The sequence below is a fragment of the Lissotriton helveticus genome, chromosome 6, assembly GCF_964261635.1.
Source record: "Lissotriton helveticus chromosome 6, aLisHel1.1, whole genome shotgun sequence".
Classification (NCBI taxonomy): domain Eukaryota; kingdom Metazoa; phylum Chordata; class Amphibia; order Caudata; family Salamandridae; genus Lissotriton; species Lissotriton helveticus.
In genome coordinates, this window is record NC_136067.1 from 1,658,843,437 (window position 1) to 1,658,870,240 (window position 26,804).

The window sequence follows — 26,804 nt, forward strand, 5'->3', positions numbered from 1 at the left end:
GACAGACATAAGGTTGGTAAATGCAGTATACTATATTTTTTATAGAACATGTATAGAAATGTTAGGAGTCTGTTTGGATCTCAGAATGAAACAGACAGCATGTATATATGCTATGATTTAATTTTGGTAGTTGGCTTTGGCAGTCTCCATAAAACGGTGACAGAGTCAAACCGAATTGTGTGTTTGAGGCAAAGGGTATTCTTTAGAAGGGACATATTAGACCTGAATGCCTCAGGGTGATCTCCATCCAGCTTTTTGCCTGCCTTCTTCCCTTTTGTTGTACTTGTTTTTGTTGTCTTTAGGACTCTGCACACTTTACAACTGCTGACCAATGTTAAAGAGCTTGTGCCTCTCTTCTAAAATATGGTAACATTGGCTCATACCCAATTGGCATAATAAATTTGCTTATAAGTCCCTTGTAAAGTGCACTACATGTGTCCAGGGTCTGTAAATTAAATGCTACTAGTGGGCCTGCAGCACTGATTGCGCCACCCACATATGTACCCCTTTAACCATTTCTCAGGTCTGCCACTGCAATGCCTGTGTGTGTGTATGTTACTGCCACTTCAACTTGGCATTTAAAACTATTTGCAGAGCTTAAATTTGTTTTTCACTTCTGTGAGGCCGGCTCCTCTCATACGCTTGAATTGGGAATTCTTTAAAATACCTTTAGCTGTAATTCCTGATCAGAAAAGAGTAGCTTTTTTAAGCTTCCAATCTTTGGAGAGGTAATGATAAATCCTCTTTACTGGTAAGGTCAGATTTAACATTACTGTTTTAGAAATGCCACTTTTAGAAAGTGGACATTTCTCTGCTTGTACTGCTGTGTCTATACTCATCTGGGCTAGGTGACTGATCCCTTTCAGCATTCCTTCTAGGGTGTGACTTAGCATCCATCTGCATATATCTGCATTCTGATGGGTCTTCCTTGGCAGATGCAAGGGATAGCCTCACCCTTACCCTTCAAAGGGTAGTGGCCTGGGGGTTATCAGTCCATACAAAGGACTGATAACCCCCACTGGTAGTCTGGAGTGAGGGCTGGGATTGAAAAGGATACTGGTGAACTTCAAAACCACTCTTTGAAGATTCCCTCACATCAATGCCCCATTTGGGTATAAGTAGTGGGTCTCTGGCCCCATCAAATCAGAAACTTCTGGACTTACACCAAATCTCTGTCAGAAGAACTATGGTGCTGTGCAAAGGATTCAACTGGAGTGTTTTTCTGGAAGGACTGTGTTTCTGTGTGTTGCCCTGTGGCCTGCTACTCTCTGACTCTGCAGGAAGGAGAGATGGACTCTGCCTTCCATCCAAAGTGATTTCCAAGGGCTTGTTACATTGTCTCCTGTTTCTGAAGTCTCAGGGACACATAAGAATTCCTGCAGTTATGCTGGTGCTGCCGTACTATGCCTCTTGTGAGTCATACCCTGGCATGGAGTGCCTACTCCAAGTTCTGGACCTCAGAGGTGGGTTCTACAGTTGAGTTTCTGCCAAATCCAACACCAAGCATTGCAAACCCCTGCAAGGTCTCGTCGCACACCTGACAGCTCTTGGAACTGATGCCGGCCGATGCAAACATTGCTGCTCAGACTGCGCCCCAGGTTCCAAGGTTCTGTGTTCAGCAGGCCCAAGTGGGTCTCTGTAGCCGGCCCATGCTCCATCGCAGTCGACCTGAACTTTGGATCTGCACCAGTCCCTCGTGACCTGAAGTAACCTTTTTTGTGTTACCTGCTTCTAAGTGCTTTACCGCATTTATTTCTTCAGTGTTCAATAACTCTACTTCTACTTGATGAATTTTGATTAGTTAGGGCTTGTTTTACTCAGATAAATATTCTCTATTTTTGTAAACTGTTGTGGAGTCTTTTTGTGGTGTATTTATGGTGTTGTATGAGTTATTGCACAAATACTTGACACATTGCCTTCTAAGTTAAGCCTGCCTGCTCTGTGCCACAGGGCGCAATTAAATACAAGCAATGCGTTGGAACAAATATATACTGTATAGTAGAATAAAGGAAAACTTTAATTATTCCTCCCCACGAGAACACTCTCTTGATTAATCAAATGTCAATTCAAATCATGAATAAAAAGCAGTTCTAGCAAAAGTCTTGAATAATGTTTAAACAAAACTCTTTTATATGTATTTAAAAAAAAAACTTATGTATGCATATATACAATCATATATTCTTATATACAATACATCATTTTTTTACTTAAACATGAATCCAAAAAGAAATCAAACCCAAATAAAATATATTTTCTATTCCCTATTACCCTATTAGTAGGTCAGGATGCTCTCACTTTTTTTTTTAGAAAAAGAGCATTCCTTTCAACAAAAGATCACCCTACAGAAAAGTACTATGAGGTACACTGCTCCAACCTCTAAATATTTAGTACTTTCATATTCTTAACAAAACGCTTTAAATTCACATGGGCATCCTCAAATCATAAGATCGACGCGTTTCAGCCCCATTGGTAATGGGCCTCATCAGGACTAGGGTGTATACGGATACTTTTTCATCAAAAACCTCCTGAAAAATAAATATACTTGTTTACCTACAAATATATACACATATATTTACATCTGAGACAAACTCCGTAATGCCCCAAATGCAGCTTCAGAATAAAAAAGAAAACCGGACCCAGATGGAAAATTGCATTTTTATTTTATTTCATCCTCGTGCAGAAAAACACGCCGCCATGCCGCGTTTCGGGACCTTAGCCCCTTGATCACATGACATGGTCTGGCATTCCACCAATCATTTTAAAGTGCAAGTGCGTCATCAGCTGACCTCCCAGCCTGTGGGCATAAAAAACAGACTTCAGCCTGGTCCAGGAAAAAATGCACGATACATTGCATGTAAGATTTCAGTGCATACATTAATCAGTCATGGTCCATCTGTGCTATTAAACAACACGTATACGTAAGAGATCAAACAGTTAAAGAAAATGATTGCTTTTTCAACACATGTTGACTCTTGTTGACTCTTTGTCCTCATGTCACCCTCACGCATATTTCCATTAATTGAATTGACTTGAATATAAAATCAATTAAAAGAATAAAATGACACTGTATATTGCATGTTAAAATCATGACTAAAAAATATACATTCCATTAATTCTGTGCAAATTCGCTCTGTAATGTGCAAATTACGCAAATGGGAAAAAGCCTAAGCATATTGCTGAGGAATACATGTTTGAGGACCATTTCTCAAAATTGAGCCCAAGTGGGCATACCAACTCCTGTCACCACTGCGTCCACACTGCTGTTTACTGAGAGAAAGCTTCTAATGCACTCTAAACCGCTTTAACTTTTTCTTTAAGTCTCAGTGAATAAACATTACTTCCCAGAAGTTAAAAGTAACACTACACCCATCACCATAAAGAATTATTTGTAAAAAAAGCCATCTAATGTTCGACATTATTTCATGTATATACAGTCTACTCAAACTTCATTACAGTACATATGTTTTGCTGATCAAAAAAAAAACCACAAAATGTTCATATTTAATACAGACACGAATGTAAATCTTCAGTTTGGTTCAGGCCATTAGGAGTTTTTGAATTGAGCTCTAAGATGTATCGAGTCTCCAATATTCTAAGCCGGGCTTCCCTATCGCCCCCTCTTCGAAGGGGCTGAACCATATCTATAGCATAGTACTGGAGACACCCAATGTCACCCCCGTGGCATGAATTCACGTGTCTAGCAACAGGGTAAGTCTCATCCCTGTTGCTAATTGCCCTTAAATGTTGAAGAATGCGCTTGTGGACCTGCAGTTTCGTGCTGCCCACGTAACGCAGACCACAAGCGCATTCCAACACGTAAACTACAAAGTCTGATTTGCAGGTGATTTTCTTTTTGATGCTCATCACCTCGTCACTGAAGGGCGTGGTATAGGAAGTACGGCTTTTCCCTATCCTACATGCCTTGCAGATAGCACATTTAATAAAGCCCTTACTTTTCCCAAGCCAGTTGTCATCAGCCACTTCAGGACTACTGCTCACCAACATATCGCTCATACATCTGGCCCGACTGTATGTTATTGCTGGCCTATCAGCTAAGATCCCCCCAATCACCGGATCTCCCTTGATGACCTGCCAGTTCTTGCGGATTATGTTGTGTATCTCTTTGTGCTGCCGGCTGTAAGCTGTTATCAACCTAGGCTGACCAGACTCCTTGTCTTCTCGTGCTTGTGTTGGTTCAACATTGGCAATCATATCATGCCCAGAGGCTTTGTTGGCACGTCTTATTGCCCCTTCCACCATTTCTCTAGAGTACCCTCTCTCCACAAATCTTTCCCTGCTTGCACTCTGGGCTCTGGTACAGTTTTCTACCGTACTACAAATCCTCCTGATCCTTAGCATCTCCCCGTAGGGGATGCTCCGAATCAGGTGGGCTGGGTGATGGCTGGTGGCGTGCAAAACCGTATTGCCCGCTGTCTCTTTGCGGTGCAGATCTGTTACTATCCTTCCGTTAGCGATGCTAACCTCCACATCCAAAAAGGTAACTTTTGTGCTGCTGATCTGACCAGTAAACCTTAAGTTCAAATCGTTTTTATTAATATCCGAAATCAACAAGAATGCCTCAACCTCTGACCCTCTCCAAATGATGAAAAGGTCATCAATGAACCTGTACCATGCTATGATGTTGTTGGCCACTGTTTTCTCATAGGTTCCCCCAAGGACCTGCTCCTCCCAAAGCCCCATGTGCAAGCACGCGTAGCTTGGGGAGAAGCAGGCCCCCATCGCAACTCCCCTCAGTTGTTGATACACCTGCTTTTGAAACAGGAAGAAGTTGCTTTTGAGGCAGATCTCTGTCATCTCACTGATCATGCTGTTATGTTGCAGCATACAGGCCGGCCTTTTCTGCAAAAAATGTTTCACCGCCCGCAAGCCATCAACATGATTTATACTGGTGTACAGAGAAGTTACATCAAGTGTTAACAATAAGTAATCTTCCTGCCACACAACAGATCCAATTTTGTCCAAGAAATCCCCAGTGTCTCTAATGTACGAGGGCAGAGCCTTCACATGTTCCTGCAGAAAATGATCGATGTATCAGGAGGTGTTCTCAAATGTACCCTGTCTGGCTGAAATTATTGGCCTGCCCGGTGGTTTGGATAGATTCTTGTGGACCCCGCACCTTTTAGGCAGATACTGATGTGATCCTCAGCGCCAGGAAGCCGCTTGGCCGCAGTGCGCTTTATAAGTTTCTTTTCATTTCATTTCATTACCTTCGGAATCATATAGAAGACAGGGATTACTGGATAATTAGATCTAAGGAACTTCTGCTCATCCCCACTCAGCAATCCCATGCCCTTCCACGAGTATAATCTGGTATGGAAAGCATCCCAAGCCGCTCTAGCTGTCTTCCAATCACTCCTACAATAACAATTTCTGTCATTGAGTTGATATAGAGCTTCCTCCATGTACATTTCTTTGGGCCATATTACATCTATTTACATATGTATACACACATACATCTATACACATGAACATATGGACACATATGCCATAATTATTATGTATATCTTTCTCTCGAAGTGGCAGTCCATATGAATATATCTAAAAAATTACGTAGCTAAACACCCGAAAGTGAAATCTAGAAAGACCTGTATTGACCATAGAAAATAATATCACCTGTGACTAAATGAAGAAAAAAATGTGATTGACTAGAGATGCAAAGATTACCCATAGTGTAAATCAAGCGGGCCACAGGTAAACGACATGCTTCAAGGTCCGAAAGCAAAACTAATCCATTCTATTATACTACAGCCAGAAGAAAAAGAATCAATCTACAATTACCACTGGTATGGAGAATTCCACAACTTCTGCAGTATTCAATTTTTGGTTGTCAGTGTTAAGAAAACCAAATTCATTTTGGCAAAGTCAACCCTGTTCCAGTGCTTCTGTGGTGATTTCTAATATTTGCGATTTTAACTCTAGAGTAGGGTTCACTTCTAGCAATCTATAATATTTGGGATTAGATAGTTGACGCATGACTTCTTCATCATATTTGTCCTTGTCCCATAGGACAATTCCTCCCTCCTTATCTACCGGCTTGATTATTATAGCCGGATTTTCAGACAGATTTTTAAGGGCTAATACTTCTTGTTTAGTACAATTTGCGTTATAGTAAATCTTTTTTTTATTTAAACTGTCTAATTCTCGTAAAATTTGCTCTTCAAATAGTAGGATTTCTGCTGGTAACAAAACACTTTCTGGGAGCGAACACAAGATAATTTAGGATTGTGTTGTAACTTACCCTGACTAGGACTGTGCTCCCAATTTGGGCAAGGTGCATACCTCTGCCAACTAGAGACCTGATTTCTAACAGGACACTACTAACCAACCCTTTAGTTGTTTCCAGCAGCAGGAATTATTGTTGCCAGATAACACCTCATCTTGGAATTCCACAGTCTGAGTTAGACCCCTCTGAATACGAAATAAATACTACAAGACAGAATTAAGCTAAAACATGCTGCATTTCATTCCCTATTCCAAGTACTTAGTGTGGGGGCTGGTGTGGGTCTGGAGGGAGTGGGATGGGGTGGGGAGGGGGAGGTACAGAGTAAAAGGGAAAACTGGCATATACCTCAATTCAATAAAATGCCTGGGGTAGAGGAAGTGACTTCACATGCCCTTTGACCTTCACTTTCACTTACACATACACATGCTTACACATACATACACTTCATACACTTACGCATGGACACGTATTCACACATATTCAGACACTCTGCCTACACATACACGCACATTCACACTCTCTTACATAAACAAACTAAAAACTACAAGCACGCACACAACATACATATATTTAAAACCATTTTCTTTTACTTACTTCAGCTGTCAAGGCAAGGCATATTCCAGCTATTTATACACCATTTCTTATTACATTTATAGCGAATATTGCAATATTATTCACTATTCGTGTAAAAAAAATGACAAAAAACGAGGCGAATGAAGCCCTACCCATAGTCCATAAAGACAAGCTGCTTCTGTTCTGGGCACTAATTCTGCCCCTGCTGATGCTAGGGTCACAAAGGCAGTGCCATGGGTCACAGGGGGTATGCCAGGGGTCGCAGCAGCGACCCCTGGCAACCCCTAAATGACGTCCATGAAGACTAGTTTTGGCAGGGTGGAGCACTGCCAAAGAAACAGCTGGCTGGACAGACCCCAGGGGACAAGGTTTGGCTGGCTGCCTTTGGAACCAAAACCTCATGTAATTTTACTGGCTGGATTTTCGAACTTGTAAAATCAGGTCTACTGTTCCCGCACCGGAAAAAACTGGGTGCAAGGACACGGCCCATTCGTGATCAGGCAGAGCAGTATTCAACCAGTGGATACCTCTCTACCTAACCTGTAACCAGGCCGTTAATCTTTGCGGAAAAAGGCCCCTAAAATAAAATATTATCATGCATGAAAGAAAAGAATGACATTAAGGCACTACTTCCCTGACTTTTCCATCCAAGGGGCATATTATCAAGAGCGACGTTAAAAATTATTGCCGGTTTAGCGACAGAAAACTGCATCTAAAGCGGCGAAAATGGGCTTGATAATATGCCCTTGAGAATTCCTATAGAAGTCCATGCTCTGGTGTGAACATGGGCTTCTATTGGGAATTCTGCAGGGCATATTATCAAGCCCATTTTCTGCCGCTAAACCGGCGATCATTTTAATGCCGTTCTTGATAATATTGTGAAATAGTGAAGGTAGTGGATCCTACAACTGGCCAGCCTGGATCTCAACAAGTGAAAAAACAGAACTGATTGGCTGGTCAGGACGATTGACAGAAAATTCAAAAGTCACGTAGCCAATATGTACCACGTGGCCAGTAGAATCAAATTCCAAGAACATTTATTATCAATTAAACTTAGATCTCATTAGTTTCAAAAACAACAGAAAAAAACGGAAGACTGTCGGTACAGGTGGTTCAGCAACATGCAGTTGTGTATACAATATATACAAATATCTACAAATGTACAAATGTGCAAACAATTAAGGTGAAGAATCGGACAGAAAACATATTACACACCAAAAAGGAAACAAAACATACTGTTCCAAATCAATTGCAAAGTACAAAATGCTGTTAGAAGCAATGCATTATTTGTGCATGGAAAGAAACAAAACCAGTCCTTAGAACTAAAAGCCAATGGACAGGCGCAACTGAGATGGAAAGTGCCTGCCTGCCTCACAGGGCCTGTGGTCGAATGTTTGTAGGGTTTCCAAGATGAAGTCAAAAGACTTGTCAATTCCGCCAGAGAAGCAGGGATACTTGGACCGAAGGAATCGGAATATCTGATGAAGCGGCATCCACGGACTCCGCATTTGTACTTTCTTCCCAAAGTACACAAAGACTCTCGAACACCCCCAGGACGGCCAATAGTGTCCGGATGTGACTCGGTTTTCGAACCCATTTCCCAATTTGTGGACATATTTTTGAAACCCCTTGTTGTCCAGGTTCCATCCTATTTGAGGGATACTATGGACTTTATAAATAAGGTCGAAGGTATGGCGTTTGATCCTATGAGTCAATTGTTGGTCACAATGGATGTGTCATCTTTATATACACAGATTCCCCAGCAAGATGGCCTTGATGTCATGGAACTTTTTTTGGAAGGCCGCCCGCGCCCACACAGGGTCCCCACTGACTTAATAATTTCATTTGCGACTCTAGCCCTAAAGAAGAATTTTTTCACATTTGAGGATGAGATGTTCCTGCAAGTCAAAGGCTCGGCCATGGGCTGTCCATTTGCCCCGGAAATGGCCATTCTGTATATGGGTCAATACGAGGAGAAATACGTGTTGAACAACAATCCTTACAGAGACCACATTGAGCAATGGCTCAGATATATAGATGACGTGTGGTGCGTCTGGAATGGAACCCCAGCGTTACTTGAAGAATTTCATGTGTGGTTGAACAACAGGAGCCCGGACATAAAATTCAGTCTGAGTTACGACTGCAAATCTTTACCATTCTTGGATGTAGAGATATCAACCAAAAATGATGAACTCTCATGTTCATTGTACCAAAAGAAAACAGATAAAAATAATGCACTCCATTACAAGAGCTATCACCCGAGGAGTCTAAGGGACAACCTTCCCTATGGACAATTTCTCCGTGTTAGGCGGAATTGCTCCTCTATACAGCAGTTTGAATTGCATGGACAAACATTGACCACTAAATTGCAAGAAAGGGGATATCCACACAAGCTACTGAAGCACTCCATGAAGAGAGCCAGATGGACACCAAGGGAGCATCTTCTTGAGAAGAGATCAAGACCAGCAACTGAGAGAATGGTGTGTGTGTCAACTTTTGGCCCCCACACCAACCAACTCCAAAAAATCATCAAAAAAAGCTGCCATTTGGTCGAAGAAATTCTTCCAGACATAGGAGCTCCACTCTTTGCCCTAAAAAAAAACCAGGAGTATTGGCCAGATGATCACATCCACTCGGCCCCCTGCTAAAAGGGACTCCCAGAGTACGATCTTCGGAGCAAATCCAGTCAAGGGCCACCGCAAGTGTGGGACTTGTTCCATCTGTGACCTCACAATAGAGGGTCCTCTCTTCACGGATGGGAACAAATTCTGGCGCCATGATGAACATACTAATTGCAAGACTAAATACACTGTATATGCAATCCAATGTCCGTGTAAGAAGCTGTATATAGGCAAGACCACGCAGGAGGTCCGCCAAAGAATCATCCAACATCGCTCAAGAATAAACAATAAGAACCTTACTGCATCTTTGGTTTCCCACTTCCTACAACAAAAACACTCCTCTCATGATATAAGATGGACTGTCTTGGCTGTCATCAGAGGGGGTAGTGGAGATCCCGACCTCCGACTGTCTCAAAAAGAGGCGTATCTCATCCTGAAATTCGATACATCCAATTCTGGTCTCAACGAAATGTCCGAAATCGCCAGTCTATGAGTCTCTTCTGGACTATGATTCCTGTCCTGCCCATATTGGTTGAGCTGTGCTTTAACTGTGCTGCGTCCTTTTCTCAATTCTGCCTATTAATTATATTCATTGTTTCATTCAGTTCTTCTTGAACTCATTCCAATCTCTGTTCCTATTTCCTACATTCTGTGCCAGATATGGTCGTTTTACCCACTATGAGATAATGTATTGGTGGGGTATATCCACGTGTTTATTACACAGTGGGCAGCTGCTTTCTTCATGCCTGTTAAAACTTTGGGGTAATTGTTCTAACCACGTCTGTGTTATGTTGGGTTCATACTCAGGATGACCCCCCATGTGCGTTGTAAAGTCATTCATTGTGGTAATGCTGGGCTGGGGTATTCATGGAGAATTTATTAATTTAATTTATTATGTTGCGCTGTTTTTTCAAAAAAAAATTCTAAACTTTTGTTCTAAACTTTTTTGTCTAAACTTTGGGTGTGTTGAACTTTATGTTAATTCTGCCAATATGAGAAAATTAATGTAATTTATGTGTGCTAGGCCATTATGACACTGGTCAAAAAAAATGTTGGTCTTGGCTTGTTACATATATGCTACACTTACTTACATAACCAGGTACCAGGCTGGTACTTTTGTAATATGTCACTCAGCGAATAGAACGTCAGTCACCACTGCCACTAAGGGTCGCAATACCATTGGGTCCTTTTTAGCCATGCATACACTGGCTGCGCCCATCCACTGTATATTAGTGCCTACACCGAGCCCCCGAGATACTTTGGGTGACCCTGGTATCCATCCTCCGCTTGAGCAGTGACGCGCCCATGCCACCTTAATCTTGTGATCCAACAATCAGTGCGGTCACTTATTAGAATGGGCATCCGCCTCTGCCGGTGCACTCCAATCGCCCGTATTCAGCAAGTTCTCTGACGATGGCAGTCAGATTGTGACTACATCTACCAGCATTCCCAAAACGAGAGTGCAGTCCTTCCTCGATTTCCGCACTCCCTGGTAACCTGACTTGGGCACTTTTTATAAACCACCGCAGGGGGGTCCGCGGGAGACTTTCAGATAGAATTCCCCGCGGTGCGGCAGTGGAATACAGGTTCCTCTACACGAGTAAGAACCCCCGGCTGTTTTGACCCCTACCGCACTGCTGCGCGGACGCCCTGTCAGACGCCGTAGCTAATTTGCATCTCTTTCGGTTTCAGCGGGTCGCGTTTGAACGGTTCCCGCTTGCTAGTTTGATTCAGGTTCATTGACCAGCCGCCCACCGAATTTGATTCTACTTCTACATACAGGTAGGAGTGAACCTCCTATTTTGTACGCAGCGCCCTTGCGATCTTACTCATGATCATGGTTGCTCATAAGCCTTTCTCCTTCTATCCCGTTGTTATTCACCGCAGTTTACCATATCAGCGCCTAACATGTGAGCCGCCCATCAAACTGAGTTTGCACCGCGTCGCGGGCCTTGCGCCTTCTGGCATCATATGAAGCGCAGGTACGAAATCCACTATCACAAACTGGGTGTCATTGTTTTTTGCACGCTGCCCCCCCCTGATACAAGGGTTATTGACCGCACCGTGCACTCTCTGATTTCTCTTCTAGACTTCCGATTTGAATTGCGGTACACCTACACTCCGGCAGTTTCTTTGTCCGCTGTGCAGGTAATGATTGTTCCCTTACCGCGCTGAGTCAGAGTAGGTCCATGCAGTGTTACCCAGCATATATCTGACACCAATCCTTAATCTTCTTCCAGATTAACCCTTTCCCAGTCCCTGTCCTGAGGAGAACCTACAACATCTAAGGTTCGAAACACGTCGACATCCCCAACCTGTGGCAAGACCAAGGGATGCAGCTAGGTTGCAAATCATACCACTCCTACGGGCCCTAGCTGTGAAACCCTACAAACATTCGACCACAGGCCCTGTGAGGCAGGCAGGCACTTTCCATCTCAGTTCCGCCTGTCCATTGGCTTTTAGTTCTAAGGACTGGTTTTGTTTCTTTCCATGCACAAATAATGCATTGCTTCTAACAGCATTTTGTACTTTGCAATTGATTTGGAACAGTATGTTTTGTTTCCTTTTTGGTGTGTAATATGTTTTCTGTCCGATTCTTCACCTTAATTGTTTGCACATTTGTACATTTATAGATATTTGTATATATTGTATACACAACTGCATGTTGCTGAACCACCTGTACCGACAGTCTTCCGTTTTTTTCTGTTGTTTTTGAAACTAATGAGATCTAAGTTTAATTGATAATAAATTTTCTTGGAATTTGATTCTACTGGCCACGTGGTACATATTGGCTACGTGACTTTTGAATTTTCTGTCAATCGTCCTGACCAGCCAATCAGTTCTGTTCTTGATAATATGCCCCATATTACTTTCAGCTGCACCACCTTTCAGTTACCACCGACTGCCTTTGCGATCTTTTTAAATCTTCAAACAGAAGATGAGTCAAGTCTTACAGCACTTAGTGAGTCAAGTGTCAAGACATGCTGTTGAGTGTTACCAACAACGCCCTCACTTATTCCAGAGAGAAGGTATCTGGGTGCCCTCGAAAACCAAAGTTAGTTGCTCGGCACCTCCAGGCAGGCTCATAATCTCACAGCATGTACCAGGGCGCATTCTGGTGATGACAAGATAGAGGTTGAGGTCGTGAGCTGGAGTGACTTGTTAATCTATGAAGGCCATGTTAGGGTGGTAGAGACACGGATAGGACATGTGGCAAACACACAAAAAAATGCAGGACATATTTGAGTCAAATTTCCTAACCATTTCGCTAACCGTTCAAGCCACTGCATTGTATTCCTGATGAACCTTTAAGGCGTAATCACTTACGAGTACAAACAAAGGCCTGCACTTCATTTAACGTTGCATTCCACCTCTTCTAGTATAACTAATCTATACTTACAAACACTGTCCTATTGTTCAGTATATAAAAATGCAATATATTGCGGACAAAATCTTTAGGCCCAATCAATGAACGAGCGGTTTGTGGCAATACCTGCTAACAGAAGAGAAGCAGGGCCTCATCTTGGGTCCTAGTTTAATGCCCAAAAGTTTGTCTTTTTTTTTCTATCATGGGCTTGCAGGTATGAGAGCGTGCCCCTCTTCTTTTGCCTCTAGACGTCATCTTTTTGTGCTGCTAGTGTTTGGGGGTCCTCCTACTGCTGTTTGTCCCTTGCTAGGATCACAACATTCGCCCAGTTTTTCTGGAAACGAAGAGACCGCATTTCTTGAATGAGTCACTTGTGTCTCTTGCTGGGTGTTGGAGCCCTCCGATACCTTAATTTGTTGGCCGCTGAGATAAGAGGAGTTTATGATCACCATCCTGCTCTTTCCACCCGTTGTTTCAGGTCAGGATTCCTGATCATTCACACTCTTGACAGTATAGTTTAGAAAGTCCGGCATCCATGGTGTGATAAGGCATTCATTTTACCTGCTGGAGATTATACCTCAGTCGCACTTCATTCAACGTTTTGGAATGGCACAACTGCAGAACTTGGTGAATCATCTTTGGCAGCTATGGATTCAGAATGATGATTTTTAGTCCATGCTTTTTTTTAATGAGTATATTGAATGACCCTGGTATTTTAACTTTTACGTGTTTATATTAATAGTCGGATGTGTTTTATTAGGATTTTAACACATTGTTTTTATGTTGTTTTCTCTTTAATGGACTTAAGTGTCTAAAATAAAGTATATACTTACCTGGAGGAGTTCGTGGTTCCTTTCAATGGGGTGACATGCATGGGGCTCCAACAACGATCTTTTTTTAAACCGTCTTTTTTTAGATTTTAATTTACATGGTGCAGTGGGCATACTAATCCATACAAGTGTTTTAACTGCGTTATTCCAGGTATAGTGCATCTTGTTGCCACGTTTACAAACGTACATGCTTGATGGCTTGGCAGTACAAATTTAGCTAACACAACAAAGAAGGCAACCTGTGGGGGAGATTTTCAAACCGTCTGCGCTGGTTTAGCATCACTTTTGTGACGCTAACCAGCTCAAATCTTTTCTGTTGCTATTTTATTTCCAGCGCAAAACTCGTTGAGAGGCACTGCTTTACGTTACTTTGCGCAGAGGGGGCGTTACATGGGTGGTACATGGGCATTACTTTGCAACAACCCATGCCTTTTGACGCAAAACCATATTTACAAAGATTTGTAAACATGGTTTTGTGCCAAAAGTTAACACCCCTTTAAAGGAGGCTCTAACAGGGGAAATGATTTCATTTCTCTGTGCTTTTCCGACTTTCCATACATGCTGCACTGTGCAGCACATATGCAAAGTGGGGAATGCTTTGCATCGTGCCTAGCATAGTATTTTGTACATGAAGGGTGCCCTTCCTGTACAAAACTTATGCTAGACTAATGCAGACACCTTAGCGCTGCAAGCGCTAAAGTGTGTGCATGGCAGCTGAAATCAGTGCCGGCGAAAGGGGAGGAGGGAGCCATATCTCTGAAGATATGGCGCTCTCCTGCTCCCTATGAAAAAAAACGTGCAAAATCCTTTGGTCTGTTATGTGTAGAAAATTGATAAATACAGGATAATTAAGCCATAGACTATACCACACAGACCTAACTGTGGGAAATTCCCTTTTCAGGAAGAAATCCCTCACTCACCAGAGGTGACATGCTTCATCATATGGGATTCTCCTCTCAAACGAAAAGCCTAGTTCCTTTGAGGGCTCAACCCCCTCTCTGAGAAGGGAAAAGCTCAGGGATGTTTTGGATATCTAACATTTGGATATTCTAAATCCACATGCACATGCATAGCGCAAAGAAAATGCAAAATGTGAAAGAAGTGTAAATAAAACTTGCTAGGGGAGTCAAATTTATGTTTTATTCAGGAGCACTCTCTGCCAGGATTAAAAACAGTGCACCAGCGACATGGATTTAAGTCGCAGTGGTAGGGTGGAAAATAATGGTAGACATGTTTCAGCCTAGAACGTCCCTAAGTCGGGCAAGGCTTTCTTCAGGACCTATACAGATGCTGCTGCTACAGTGCTCTAGTGAATATACAAAAAAAAGATACAAGAACCAAATTTGTTAAAAAATCCAACTGCTCCGGAAGGTGAAATTACCCGCTATTGCTGGGTAAAGAACTCCACCTCAACCTGGCGACAGCTCAGGATGGGGGCACCGCTCAGTCCATCGAAACCCCGAGCTCAAATTGAGCCTGCAACCGGAGGGGGCATTACATGGGTGGGACATGGGCATTCCCTTGTAACCACCCATGCCTTTTGACGCAAAACCATATTTACAAATATTTGTAAACATGGTTTTGTGTCAAAATGTAACACCCCTTCAAAGGAGGCGCTAACAGGAGAAATGCTTTCATTTGTCCGTGATTTTCTGACTTTCCATACGCGCTGCACTGTGCCGCACGTATGCAAAGCGGGGAATGCTTTGCATCGTGCCTAGCATAGTATTTTGTAAAGGAAGGGTGCCCTTCCTGTACAAAACCTATGCTAGACTAATGCACACACCATAGCGCTGCTGGTGATAAAGTGTGTGCATGACGTGTGGCAGCTGAAATCAGTGCCGGCAAAAGGGGAGGAGAGAGCCATATCTCTGAAGATATGGCGCTCTCCTGCTCCCTCCCTGTTGCATAACGCAGCACAGCCTCACGGGGACTGTGCTACGTTGCATGACTTTTAAAAAAATCTCACCCTAAGTGTCATGTAGTGTGTGGTAGTAACGTGAAGACTGCCCTGTGACCTCTTCCCAGCAAGGAGAACCCTGCACCAATGTAATGTACACCACGCAGGAACGTCACCCTTGAGTGGTGGTCATGTGGTGGGGAAATTAATGATAAAGGAGGAAGGGAAGCGGAGGGAGCGATGGCTGTACTGGCAAATGGTTCCCAATGATCTATTATAATGAGTATTTGGTTATTCTGAGGTGATGTCGCTGTCCTGCGTTCCTTGGAGGGAAGACAACAGGTCATCTCATGCAGACACAATGGTGCGTTTCTGCAACCAAACAAAAGGGGACACTGTTCCTATGGCAGGGTGCAAAAAGTCACCTACGCTCAAGGGTGCAAAAAGTCACCTGTGCATAAAATAGGAAGAAAAGGTGAAAAAGATAAAGAGACAAAAAGGAAGAAAAAGACATCCTAGGTGAAAAAGGACCCATTAGTGAGATGGAAGACCACTTTTTGTCCTTTAATGCCCTCACACACCCCAAAAGGTGTCATGCTTCATCATTGGGCTGTTGCTCCTCGTAGGGCTGGCGCTGCAATTCCCTACGGGTCCCCCGAAGGGTCTCTTTGTCGGAGATCTTTTAAGGACTGCCGGATGGTGCATGCGGGTGTGCCGGGTGTGGGTCAAAAAAGAGGGTGAAAAGAGTGCTTGCAAAGTGATGAGAAGATTAATAAAAGGTAAACATGCAACAAATGTTTTCCTTGTATACCCCTGATGGATATACTACAAAATAGATAATAAAAATCTGGCCCTACAGGCAAGCTATGCCCGGGAGTCCAGGGTCAAGGTCGACATGTTTCGCGTCTGCCTCGCCATAAGGGCTCTTCTTCAGGACCAAAAATGATCAAACATAAAGTGCATGTGAGAAATCTCTTAAAAGAATGTTAAAATACCCTCTAAATCAATCAGGGCAGGACTGTCACCTGTATACCTATCGTATGGCTACAGCTGCATGATGAAACAGGCTCCTGGTCAATACCTAGGAAAAGAAACAAATGTCAGATATGAGCATCAGTAACAACTCTCATAGTGTGCCACAGCTGTATGCACTTTGAAAACATCCAACAGTCAGAGAAAGCTAGGCTCAAAAGGCATATGTGCATATTGAATGGGGCACTGGCCCAGTAGGATGTCACAGGCAGAGTCTAAACTCATATGTAAACCCTGTCATCTCTCCTACGTGTACATGATATCTCTAGTGGCCCTATATATGTCCATAGGGGGTACCATGCATAAAAAATCCTAGCAGCTGCTTGTATGGTACGAGTGTAGCACCCCCTCACAAGGGTTCTGAAAGAGGGCTTATCTCCCACAGCTAAGAAGGTACCTCCACTGGCAGAACCATGAGTGCCCGCACACTACTGGGCTGTTAAAAACAAATGTCAACATAAACAGGCAAGTATGGGCACAGTTGCAGAAAAACGAGAGAAGAGATACTTATGAGCAAGTTGCTCACAGCGTCCAAATCCCTTCGTTAATGAACTACTTACAGTGTCGCCGGGGTGCAGCCTCCTCTACACCTACCCCCTCCATGCGTTTGCCGTTAGTAAATTGGTAATGGCAAGACGCGGCACTAAATAGAGCGAAGGAGTCAGGTGTCCGGGCGTATCCCTTATCCGGTCCATCCTCTCGGTTTCTGCAACCCACATGCTTCTAAATGACGGAGTGCAGTGGCTTCAGCTCTGACCCATTTAATAATCGTGGCCTGCAAATTCACTGTGCCTGGTGGTGTGCTAGCTTTCCAGTGCAGCGCAATCATCCTTTGTGCCATTAGCAACGCCAGTTCTATGTAGTGAGTGACACCTTCCTCAGACTTGCAGCGTTTATATAGTCCCAGCACGCTGCCAGCCCCAAAGTTAAGATCCATGTGGCCTGTGACTCTGGTGAGGGTGTCTGCGGCATCTGTCTAAAGGGAGTGGGCTATCGGACAGGTCCAAAACATATGCAACACCCTGGTAGCATGGCAGCGCTGGTAGTAAGATGATCCCTAACGTTATATTTTGTAAAGTTTGGCCAGGGTAAGGTATGCCCTGTGCAGGATATTTTATTGTATACATTGAAAGCTTTCTTCTCTTTCTGAGTCAGTTTGTGGCCAATGCCATTCTCTCAAGCTCATCAGAGCAGCACTAGCTGGTCCTGGATCATGTGTGAGAGGGCCCTGTCGAATCTGGTGTCCAGCCGATGGGCGGCACCCATTGTGTGTAGTGGGTGTGTTACCGGGTGCGGATCAGGTTCTGTGCCCATTATGCCCCATAGTCACTCCAGTTCTCCTGTCAGCCATCTGTATGCTAGAAATTGGCCTGCTGTGAGGTTCATTTGGTCCGTCAGTTGGTCGAGGGAGATGAGGGCCCCATCTTAGAACTGGTCTTCCAGGGTTCCCACCCCTGTCAATTCCCAGAGTTGCATCCCCTCCCAGCCGATTTGTTACTGTAATGTCCTTATGGAGCACAGGGAAATCCCGGAGCGTATTATGGCATTGTCAGCGTGATCCATTGAAATCTCTTGTAGCTTTTATGTGCTACCACAGGAGGCCATTAGAGAGGGTAGGCAGCACAGCATTTGGGAGAAATATTTCTTGCACCAGTTTAATAGCTCTCTCATCGGATGCCAGTCCTATCTCTGTCAGGTATTTCCCTGCCAGCCAGTGGGTAGGCGACTGTATCAGTGCTGCCAGGTAATAATGTTCGAATATCAACATGCCTAACTCTCCTTTCTCTATTGGAAGGTGCAATTGGCCAAAGCCACTCTACGCCTTCTTTTGCTCCAGATGAAGCCGTCAAGCATTACATTCAGTGATCCAGGTGGAACAGGGTTGGCATGTGCTCCATTAGCCACATCTCAATAGCCTTGCTTGGGATCTTGTAATTGCTGCCCAGCATGGAAAGCGGTCTGTAGGAGGCAATTTTGAGGGGGTCATGCCCACGCTTCGGGAGTGAGACCAGCTGTGCCTCCTGAAGAGCTGGGGGCAGTCGACTGATAGTAAGGGCAGTTTTGGATAGCTCTTGCAATTTAGAGACCAGATTTAGGGACCAGTGCTGCCTCATAAACCTTGTAGAACTCAATAGGCAGGCCATCTAACCCCAGCGTTTTGCATGTAGGGGAGTCTTGGATAACGCCTCAAAGTTCTTGATCCACACTGTGGCCGTGGTCTTTACTCTGGAGTTATATCTCGTAGTGTTACTATGCATACGAACTCGAATTGGAGTCTGGTATTCCTCTGATATTGGATTCTAAAGTCCATGATAGTACAAACTAAAGGCTTTGTGGATTTTGTCCTGTGTTGTGGCTAGTGATGTCGGGGAGACCCAGATGGTGGTCACTGGGATACAGGAGAAGCGACAAATAGGAAGGCACACGCACAACCGGTTGGTCCTGGGATAAGAAGTTATAATGTTGTCGCGTGCAACCGGGGTTTAGCTGTCTGTGCCAAGCAGCTTATGAATCAACGAAAACGGTGCAGCCCCTGGATAGGGGTTGACCCCAGTGTGTAGGCCAATAAAGCTTGTAAAAAGACAAATCAAGGTGCAGAAACAAAAAACGTAAATCAACGTAAATCAATGCATTTTTGATAGTTCTTTAGTGATCAGTGGTCTTCAATGATCATACATTTGTCAGAATAGTTCATCAATAATATCACATATTCATCTTTTATAGGTTGTTGTGTAAACCCAATGCATTTCGGGCACTACTTGTGCCCTTCGTCAGGGGCCATTCTATAAACAAAAAGAATGAAAAAAGGTCTTAGTCAGGAAAGACTCTCGCTAGTCTAAAGAAACTATAATAAACATCATACAGGTAATCTGGGGATCAATAAAAAAAGATCTGCAATGAACAAATAGTGGCTAAATGTGAAAGAGTTGTCATGCCGGGTGATGACGAAGTGATCATGGGTGTGAACGAATAAGAGTTGTGGGGTGAATGGAGCATGTACCAAAGAGTGAAAGTGAAAGAAACACACAATGATCGGTGCTAGAAAATGTATCGGTAAACAGAAGAAAAATAAAGAGTGAACTAGACCCTCGTTCAACCTTGAAGCGGGTAGACGTGCAGATAATGAACGCAAATGTGAGAAGCAAATAATCAGAAATCTCACATGGTCAACAAAATCGTGCGAATGTTGGGTTATCTGTAAAAAGCGTGCCAAAGATTAAGTTAAGGGACGTGTTGCCTAAGAATGAATAAGTACATATGTCCAAGTCAAATGGTACTTGCTGAATGATATGTGATCAGCGGTGTGTGTCGTCAGGCTCTGAAAACGGCGAGAACAGTGCGTCCGGGTGTGTGATAGACGGGTAGGCGGAAGCGCTGAAATAACGAGCGTAGGTGTAGCCATAAAAAGAGGACAGTGTGGTGCAAGGTAAACGGGCGCCATATTGGAATGGAGTAAAAAATATGAAAGAGCTGAAAGACTAGATGGATAGTACGTGAAGCAAGAACGTTAATAGTTGAAAAGGGTGCAATATGGAAAAGGTGAAAATAAGCTGCACATCATTCATGAATAAGCAAAAACTCGAATGTCCTTCGAAAATTATTAGAAAAAACAGATAAACAGTGTCAGAGGTAACATAGAAATTCAATGCGATCATTAAGCTCATTAGGCTGCATTGTGCACAAATAACGAATCCAGTGATTTTCTCTTTGTAGTAGTCTGTTTTTGTTGATAACACCTTCTCTGGGTTTGATTATCTCTAGAATGAGAAATCTCAATTGTGAAACATTATGTCTTTTTTCTGCGAAATGAGTCGCCACTGTAGATCTCAAGTTGTTTGTACGAATATTGCTTTTGTGTTCCACGATACGTGTGCGTTTTTTCCTTTCGGTGTGTCCCACATAACACGCCCCACATGGGCACTTCAACATATATATGGTGTTAGCAGTGTCACAGGTGGCATTGACTTTCAGTTTGATGGCTGTACCTTTCATGGGATGGTTGATAATATTGCCAGGAATGATATTGTAATAACAGCTGCAATTATAGCAAGGTAACAATCCTTTGTATGGGGTGGATTGAGAATCATCTGGTGTTTGATTAAGCAAATCTTTCAAGTTCTAATCCCTGGTGTATGCAAAAATAGGTATACTATCAAAGAGTCCCTTGAAGTCTGGTTCATTGGTAAGTAATGGCCAATGTTTCAATATCACGTTCCGAAACTTGTTGCTGGCGGTTGAGTATTTAGACACAACAACCATGCGGTCATTGGGTTCTTTCTGTTTGAATTTCAGTAGGTCTTGTCTTTTGAAAGTATGACATCTATTTTTAGCAGTTTCCAAAATCTGATCTGGATAGCCTCGGTGTCTTAATCTAGTCAGCATGGCATCCATTTGTATTGCGCATTCGGAATCAGATGAAATGATGCGTTTAACTCGCAAAAGTTGAGAAAATGGCAAGTTGTTTTTTAATCCTGGTCTATGAAAGCTGTTATAGTGTAGGATGCTGTTTCGATCCATGGGTTTACGAAACAAGTTTGTAGAAAATTTGCCATCTGTGATTTGAATTTGCCAAAACCGTCCTTATAACCCTTACTCAGAAACTGACACTTCCTTCTCATAAGGAGAAAACGGAACCCAATCTACAGCACGGGCTCAAGCAACCACCGGAAAAACTCCCAAAACTTCCATTCCTACGGTTCATTTTTTAGAGGAAGCCCCAAGCGAACAAATCGACCCCGGCGGGGCAAAAAACGCAGACACACCAACAGTACCAGTAGAAACAAAGAACAAGAAAAGCAACAGGAGAAGATGACAGACTTCAACAACTTAGTCATTAACATTTCTTCTTATGATCTCACACAACATGAGATACAAACCTTGCAAAAGGGACAAACATTCGTTCCAACAACCAATACCAATACCTTGGAATTAGAAGTGAGTTTCTTCAAACTGATGCGTAACATCAGATTGAGACACTATTTTGAAAATGTGGTACAGACCAATGTTCAACAAGAAGACACTTTGATGGGACTCAGGCCCAAGAGCACATTTGTAGCTCCAGTCAGCCATAAAATTATCAACACTTTTGAAAATCTGGTGAAACACGAATTATCTACATGGAAATTTCTACAATCTTCAAAACACTCAAATCTCACTATGAAGGATAGAAGCACTTTGAAAAAACTGGCTGAAAATCTAACCATCGTTATTTTATTTTATTTTTATTTGTGCAATTTTATATAGCGCGAACTTTACCCGAAGGTGTCAGAGCGCTTTACATAGGATCCAGTTGGAAACATAAGGACTGACGGTTACATGCGTAAAAATTATTGCAAATTTTTGCATTACATAAGAACCAGTTGAAAGCATACGGACTTAGGATTACATGTGTTACAAAAAAAGGTACAAACAGAAAAAATTGCAAATGTACAAGAGATAAAGTCACACAAGGAGGAGATACAAATGGATATACTCAAGGCCTATACTAGTGATATCTCTATCAACATAGGGAGGGGATACACATGGATATACTCTAAGAGTCACATAGGAATGGTAGAGAGCACAGCGGACTACTGCATATACTAGTGCTTAGAGTTATCTCTATATACAAAGGGAAAGGGTAAGATTGGATACACTCTAAGAGTCACATAGGAATGGTAGAGAGCATAGCGGACTACTGCATATTCTAGTGATTAGAGTTATCTCTATATACATAGGGAAGGGATACACATGGATATACTCTAACAGTCACATAGGAGACTAGTCGTTAGAGTTATCTCTATATACATAGGTAAGGGATATGACTGGATATACTCTAAGAGTCACATAGAAATGGTGGAGAGCACAGCGGTCTACAGCATATACTAGTGATTAGAGTTATCTCTATATACATAGGGAAGGGATAGACATGGATATACTCTAAGAGTCACAAAGGAATGGTGGAGAGCACAACGGTCTACAGCATATACCAGTGATTAGAGTTATCTCTATATACATAGGGTAAGGATACACATGGATATACTCTAAGAGTCACATAGGAATGGTAGAGAGTAAAAAAGGTCTACTGCATATACTAGTGATTAGAGTTATTTCTATATACATAGGGAAGGGATAGGACTGGATATACTCTAAGAGTCACAGAGAAGGGCAGGAACGTGAGAAAAACGAGAGAGGGAAGCAGATAGTGGTGAATAAGACAGTGAGGAGTGAGTCAGAGGCAATAGGAGAGACAATAGGAAAGTCGAAAGGACAGAGGGGGAGGTCAGAGATCGCTAAAATGGCGGAGGAGAAAGGTAGAAGAAGAGGCGAGTCATACAGAGAAAATGGCGGGGAGCACAAAGGTCCAGGTCCGAAAGTCCAGGAAGAGGGCTGACATAGCCAGCAGGTCCATGGGGAGAAGGGCAGACCGCAGCAAAGTCGCAGCCTCATCGTTCATGAGGAGCTGGGGCAAAGGAGATCAATCCGGAGACCAGAGGGTCAGGGGAGAAAGACCACATCGTCTGCCAGAATGCAGACAAAGGCGGCGCCTTGGTGATTATGGATAGAAACTTTCTACCACGAACAAGTGCTGTTACATGTATCCGACACCAACACGTATGCTCTTCTTCATCACGATCCTACACAAGAATTTACAGCCATTCTATTGGAGATCATTTAACAAGCATTTGATGATGGTGCCATCACAGAAAGAGTCAAAAGGTTCCTCACTCCAGATAATCCAAGGTCACCATCCCTCTATATGTTGCCAAAAATTCACAAAAACTTAACACACCCACCCTTCAGACCCATAGTTTCAACCAGAGGAAGCATCCATGAACCAGTTGGTAAATTCATAGATAAACATTTACAACCATTCGTGATTACCACAACATCATACATACGTGACACCACTGATTTTCTTATCAAGATTAACTCTGCTCAATTGCACACAGATGATGAAATCTGGCTATGTACAGTTGATGTCAAATCACTGTACACATCAATTCCCCACAGTTCAGGCATAGAAGCCATTGAACATGTTCTACTCAACTCATCTCTAGACCCTGACCTACAAGTCTTTCTCATGAAATTGATGATGTTCTCTCTGTACCACAGTTACTTCAACTGGAACGATGATTGGTATATGCAACTTTGCGGGACCTCCATGGGAAATTGTGCGGTCCCGGCCTACGCCAACCTGTTTATGAGACATTTTGAGGAACAGCACATTGTAAACCACCAATTTTTGGTTACAACATGGAAAAGTTTTCCTTTGATTCATTGATGATATTTTCATTGTTTGGTCCGGCAATGAGGACACCCTCAAGCACTTCTTACACCAAATGAATGATATTGATGAACGGATACAATTCACTTGGGAGTACAGTCAACAGTCAATCCATTTCTTGGATGTTCAAATTCAAATCACCGATGGCAAATTTTCTACAAACTTGTTTCGTAAACCCACCGATCGAAACAGCATCCTACACTACAACAGCTTTCATAGACCAGGATTAAAAAACAACTTGCCATTTTCTCAACTTTTGCGAGTTAAACGCATCGTTTCATCTGATTCCGAATGCGCAATACAAATGGATACCGTGCTGACTAGATTCAGACACCGAGGCTATCTAGATCGGATTATGGAAACTGCTAAAAATAGATGTCATACTTTCAAAAGACAAGACCTAATGAAATTCAACAGAAAGAACCCAATGACCGCCTGGTTGTTGTGTCTAAATACTCAACCACCAGCAACAAGTTTCGGAACGTGATATCGAAACATTGGCCATTACTTACCAATCAACCAGACTTCAAGGGACTCTTTGATAGTATACCTATTTTTGCATACACCAGGGGTCAGACCTTGAAAGATTTGCTTAATCAAACACCAGATGATTCTCAATCCACCCCATACAAAGGATTGTTACCTTGCTAAAATTGCAGCTGTTGTCACAATATCATTCCAGGCAATGTTATCAACCATCCCATGAAAGGTAGAGCCATCAAACTGAAAGTCAATGCCACATGTAACACTGCTAACACCATATATATGTTGAAGTGCCCATGTGGGGCGTGTTATGTGGGACACACCGAAAGGAAAATACGCACACGTATCGTGGAACACAAAAGCAATATTCGTACAAACAACTTGAGATCTACAGTGGCTACTCATTTCGCAGAAAAAAGACATAATGTTTCACAATTTAAATTTCTCATTCTAGAGATAATCAAACCCAGAGAAGGTGTTAACAACAAAAACAGACTACTACAAAGAGAAAATCACTGGATTCGTTATTTGTGCACAATGCAGCTTAATGATCGCATGGAATTTCTATGTTACCTCTGACACTGTTTATCTGTTTTTTCTAATAATTTTCTAAGGACATTCGAGTTTTTGCTTATTCATGAGTGAGGTGCAGCTTATTTTCACCTTTTCCATATTGCACCCTTTTCACCTATTAACGTTCTTGCTTCGCGCACTATCCATCTAGTCTTTCAGCTCTTTCATCTTTTTTACTCCATTCCAATATGGCGCCCGTTTACCTTGCACCACACTGTCCTCTTTTTATGGCTACACCTACGCTCGTTATTTCAGCGCTTCCGCCTACCCGCCTATCACACACCCGGACGCACTAGTCTCGGCGTTTTCAGCGCCTGACGACACACACCGCTGATCACATATCAATCAGTAAGTACCATTTGACTTGGACATATGTATTTATTCATTCCTTGGCAACACGTCCCTTAACTTAATCTTTGGCGCGCTTTTTACAGATAACCCAACATTCGCACGATTTCGTTGACCACGTGAGATTTCTGATTATTTGCTTCTCACATTTGCGTTCGTTATCTGCACGTCTACCCGCTTCGGGGTTGAACGAGGGTCTAGTTCACTCTTTATTTTTCTTCTGTTTACCGACACATTTTCTAGCACCGATCATTGTGTGTTTCTTTCACTTTCACTCTTTGGTACATGCTCCATTCACCCCACGACTCTTATTCGTTCACACCCATGATCACTTCGTCATCACCCGACATGACAACTCTTTCACATTTAGCCACTATTTGTTCATTGCAGATCTTTTTTTATTGACCCCAAGATTACCTGTATGATGTTCATTATAATTTCTTTAGACTAGCGAGAGTCTTTCCTGACTAAGATCTTTTTTCATTCTTTTTGTTTATAGAATGGCCCCTGAGGAAGGGCACAAGTAGTGCCCGAAATGCATTGGGTTTACACAAAAACCTATAAAAGATGAATATGTGATATTATTGATGAACTATTCTGACAAATGTATGATCATTGAAGACCACTGATTACTAAAGAACTATCGAAAATGGATTGATTTACGTTTTTTGTTTCTGCACCTTGATTAATCTTGATACAAGCTTTATTGGCCTATACAGGAGAAGCGTCCATAGTGCTCCTCAGTGGCCACACCAAGAAGTGGCAGGGCTTATTGCCCTCTGCATGCATCTTGGCCTGATATGCTCCATAGTCTATGCATCGCAGTGACTCTAACCTGGGGGTGTGGTGATCTCTCTGCCCATTCATTTTAATCCTTGTAGAGGAGTCTTCCCATGCAGCTTTCTCAAGGGCTTCCAATGTGGTCTCCATTTAAGTCAGTTCACAGTGGAGAATGCCTCGCACACCCACCACAGCATGATGAATGATTATTTTTAGGGCCTCCCCCTCCACCAGGCGACTGGTGACTGTTAATTTAAAAAAGAGGGTCTCTGTTTCTGAGAAAGAAAAGAAAAGTGTTAAGGTTTTTGGTAAAACAATTAGGACAATCAACAAGATTATCTCTTGTTGCCCTCACACATCCCAAGGGATGCCATGCTTCATCGTCGTTATAAACACACAAAGTATCCAGATAGCTCAATTACAACAAATTAATGGATAAAACAAACCTTAGTCCCTAATTCTAAAGCCCGTTGTGATTTATTTCACTTCTCTTTTGAAACTTTTTGAAAGAACAAGATTGTCACATTAGTTTCATGTCATCTTGCCAGGCAACACTTGTTTTAGATTTGCATTTGTGTGTAACAAACACTGTAAAACATTCTTAAACAGACAAATCCTGAAACAACAGAGTGAAAAAATGATAAACCAACACAATGAACATGTATAACATATCAAAATGTGATAAAACTTATATGACCAGTCCCTTATTTGTAAACACTAGGCAGACAATGATAATTCACCAACTGAGTGTCTTTTAAATTCCTGCCAGTGTTATTAGCTCTGGGA